Source organism: Mandrillus leucophaeus, unplaced genomic scaffold (genome assembly GCF_000951045.1).
Source record: "Mandrillus leucophaeus isolate KB7577 unplaced genomic scaffold, Mleu.le_1.0 Scaffold409, whole genome shotgun sequence".
Taxonomy (NCBI): domain Eukaryota; kingdom Metazoa; phylum Chordata; class Mammalia; order Primates; family Cercopithecidae; genus Mandrillus; species Mandrillus leucophaeus.
Genome location: NW_012104354.1, coordinates 389123 through 393360, shown reverse-complemented (window position 1 = coordinate 393360; position 4238 = coordinate 389123). Strand labels below are relative to the sequence as shown.

At 39.0% G+C, this 4238-nt stretch overlaps 1 pseudogene; it reads right to left on the bottom strand.

The window, feature by feature from the left end:
- Positions 1-418: 418 nt before the first annotated feature.
- Positions 419-4238, bottom strand: part of LOC105548328 — a 9142-nt pseudogene continuing 5322 nt past the window's right edge.

Below are 4238 nucleotides of genomic sequence, written 5' to 3'. Positions count from 1 at the left end.
ATTGCTTAAGACTTTTAGTTTATTATGTTGACAGTTTCAGCTCTCTCATGTCATTTATGATCAGATCACTAACAAGTCTTTGCTACATACATGTTGTGCAATTTCTCTTCCATTCATTGATGTGGACTGAAGAATAAAGGTAACTGAAGTATATTCCATGTTGATTACAGTATTTCCTCAAGATTTGAGTCCTTTGGAATATTGAGATGTTAAAACTATAGCTGAAGTCTCTTCCACTTTCCTTACATTCATCATTCCTAACACCATGTCATCTAAAGTCAGAATACGTTCTGGAGACATCTATAATTTTCTCTCCAGGGTGAATTTTCTCATGCTATTTAAGATTAGTACATTGACTGAAGTCTTTCCCACATAAATGGCATTCATATGGCTCTTCTCCAGTGCATGTTCTCTCATGTCATCTAAGGTCCGAAGATAGACTGAAAGCTTTCCACAAAGACATGCATGTAGCTTCTCTCCAGTGTGAATTCTTTTGCGTCCACAAAAGCCAGAGCTTTGACTAAAGGTTTTCCCACTTTTATCACATTCATAACATCTCTTTCCAAGTGACTTCTCTCATATCTTTGAAGGTTTAAGGATTGAATAAAGGCTTTCCGACATTGATACACTTATATGGTCTCCCTCCCATGTGAGTTTTCTCGTGTCTTCTAAGGTAAGAACACTGAGTGAAGGCTTTTCCACATAGATGACATGCATGTGGTCTCTCTCCAGTGTGAGTCAGCTTGTGCTGTCTAAGGTGAAAGCAGTTAGTATAAGCCTTTTCACATAAATTACACTGATATGATTTACCTTTAGTATGAATTTATGAATTTATGTTGTTGGGGACAACTGATTACTAAAGGATTTTCCACACTGTTTGTTGATGTAGGGTTTCTTTCCACTATGAGTTAACAAACATTGAGTCATTGTGGAACTGTGAGTGCAATCTTCTCCCAAATCATTATGTTCAAAGAGATCCTCTGGAATGAGAGATTTCTCCATTGTTAAACTGGTGGATGTGTCTTTTCTGATGATAGGATGCATGGATACCATATGTTTTTTCCTAAGGGCACTTTCCCTGTATGGACTCTGGCCTTGAAGAAATTCTCTTCCTTCCCTCCACAACTCTTTTCCATGTTCCAGCTGCAAAATTATATAGGATTTGCTTATCTGATACCTGAGGGACACCAGGTGACTAATGTTTTCCAACATCACATCTTTGTACAGCTTTCTATTGGATGTGTCCATCAAGAGAAAGCTCCACTCTTCTGGGTGAAGTCAATAGCTACATCTTCAAAAGTCACTTTCTTCTAAAACATCGCAGACATTTGCGTTTAGACTGTCTGTCTTCTTCTGGATTTTCACTTGCAGATGCCTCAGGCACTAAGAAAAGCTGGAGCTGAGTCAAGTTAGAGAGCTGAGCTGAGCGAAATACAGAAGTAGAGGAAGTGGCAGAAAGGCACTGGGAGCTCACTGGATCCCCAAGTAGCCCATTCCTGCCTGGCACCACAGGCATCCATCAGGAGGGTGGCCAGACGAGTAGGGGGTAAAACTTCACAGGAAGGTCTTGTCTACCTGAACTTTGTAACAATTTGAATGGAATGAGAAGCCTCCTAGCCAGAACTCATATATTTCATTTTCTTTATCCACTCATTGATTGATGGGCATTTGGGCTGGTTCCACATTTTGCAATTGCAAATTGCGCTGCTATAAACATGTGTGTGCAAGTTTCTTGTTTGTATAATGACTTATTTTCCTCTGGGTAAATACCTAGTAGTGGGATTTCTGGATCAAATGGTAGATCTACTTTTGGTTCTTTAGGGCATCTCCACACTGTTTTCCATAGTGGTTGTACCAGTTTACATTCCCATCAACAGTGTAAAAGTCTTCCCTTTTCACCACATCCACGCCAACATCTATTTTTTTTATTATGGCCATTCTTGCAGGAGTGAGGTTGTATCATATTGTGGTTTTGACTTGAATTTTTCTGATAATTAGTGATGCTGGGCACTTTCCATATGCTTGTTGGCCATTTGTATATTATCTTTTGAGAATTGTCTATTCATGTCCTTAGCCCACTTTTTGATGGGATTATTCATTTTTTCTTGCTGATTTGTTTGAGTTCTTTGTAGATTCTGGATAGTGGTTCTTTGTCGAATGGATAGATGAGGATTTTCTCCCACTCTGTGGGTTTCTTTTGCTGTGCAGAAGCTTTTTAGTTTAATTAAGTATCATCTATTTATCTTTGTTTTTGTTGCATTTGCTTTTGGGTTCTTGGTCATGAAGTCTTTGCCTAAGCCAATATCTGGAAGAGTTTTTCTGATATTATCTTCTAGAATTTTTATGGTTTCAAGTCTTATATTTAAGCCTTTGATCCATCTTGAGTTGATTTTTGTATAGGGTGACAGATGAGGATCCAGATTTAGTCTTCTACATGGGGCTTGCCAATTATCCCAGGACCATCTGTTGAATAGGGTGTCCTTTCCCCATTTTATGTTTTTGTTTGCTTTGCTGAAAATCAGTTGACTGTAATTATTTGGCTCTATTTCTGGGTTCTCTACTCTGTTCCATTGGTCTATGTGCCTATTTTTATATCAGTACCATGCTGTTTTGGTGACTATGGCCTTAGAATATAGTTAGAAGTCAAGTAATGTGATGCCTCCAGATTTGTTCTTTTTGCTTAGTCTTGCTTTGGCTATGTGGGCTCTTTTTTGGTTCCATATGAATCTGAGGATTGTTTTTTCTAACTCTGTGAAGAATGATGGCTTGTTTTTTTTTGTTTTTTTGTTTTTTTGTTTTTTTGGTTTTTTTTGAGATGGTGTTTTGTTCTTGCTGTCCAGGCTGGAGTGCAATGGCACAATGTCAGCTCACTGCAACCTCTGCTTCCTGGGTTTAAGAGATTCTCCTGCCTCAGCCTCCCTAGTAGCTGGGAATACAGGTGCCCGCCACCATGTCCAGCTAATTTTTTGCATTTTTAGTAGAGACAGAGTTTTACTATGTTGGCCAGGCTGGTCTCGAACTCCTGACCTCAGGTGATCCACCCACCTCAGTCTCCCAAAGTGCTGGGATTACAGGCATGAGCCACTGCTCCCAGCGAATGGTGGCGTTTTTATGGGAATTGCATTGAATCTCTAGACTGCTTTTGGCAGTATGGTTATTTTTCACAATATTGATTCTACCCGTTTATGAGCATGAGATGTGCTTCCATTTGTTTGTGTCATCTATGGTTTCTTTCAGGAGTATTTTGTAGTTTTGCTTATAGAGGTCTTTCACATTCTTGGTTAGGTATATTCCTAAGTATTTTATTTTATTTTTGCAACTATTGTGAAATGGTTTGAGTTCTTGATTTGATTCTCAGCTTGGTCACTGTTGGTGGATAGCAGAGCTACTGATTTGTGTACGTTAATTTTGTACCTTGAAACTTTGCTGAATTCATTTACTAGTTCTAGGAGCTTTTTGGATATGTCTTTAGGGCTTTCTAGATATACGATCATATCATCAGCAAACAGAGACAATTTGACTTCCTCTTTACTGATTTGGATGCCCTTTATTTCTTTCTCTTGTCTGATTGCTCTGGCTAGGACTTCCAGTACTATGTTAACTAGAAGTGGTGAAAGTGGGCATCCTTGTCTTGTTCCAGTTCTCAGGGGGAATGTTTTAAACTTTTCCCCATTCAGTATAATGTTGGCTGTGGGTTTGTCATAGGTGGCTTTTATTACCTTAAGGTATGTCTCTTCTGTGCCAGTTTTGCTGAGGGTTTTCATCATAAAAGGATGCTGGATTTTGTCAAATGCTTTTTTTGTATCTCTTGAGATGATCATGTGATTTTTGTTTTTAATTCTGTTTGTCTGGTGTATCACATTTATTGACTTGCATATGTTAAAGCATCCCTGGTCTGAAACCCAGTTGATCATGGTGGATTATCTTTTTGATACGCTCTTGGATTTGGTTCAGTAGTATTTTGTTGAGGACTTTTGCATCTATGTTCACCAGAGATATTGGTCTATAGTTTTCTTTTTTGTTGTTGTTGTGTCCCTTCCTGGTTCTGGTATAAGGGTGATGCTGACTTCATAGAATGATTTAGGGAAGATTTTCTCTTTCTCTGTCTTTTGGAATAGTGTCAATAGGATTGGTACCAATTCTTTTTTTTTTTTTTTTTGAGACAGAGTCTCGCTCTGTGGCCCAGGCTGGAGTGCAGTGGCTGGATCTCGGCTCACTGCAAGCTCCGCCTCCCGGGT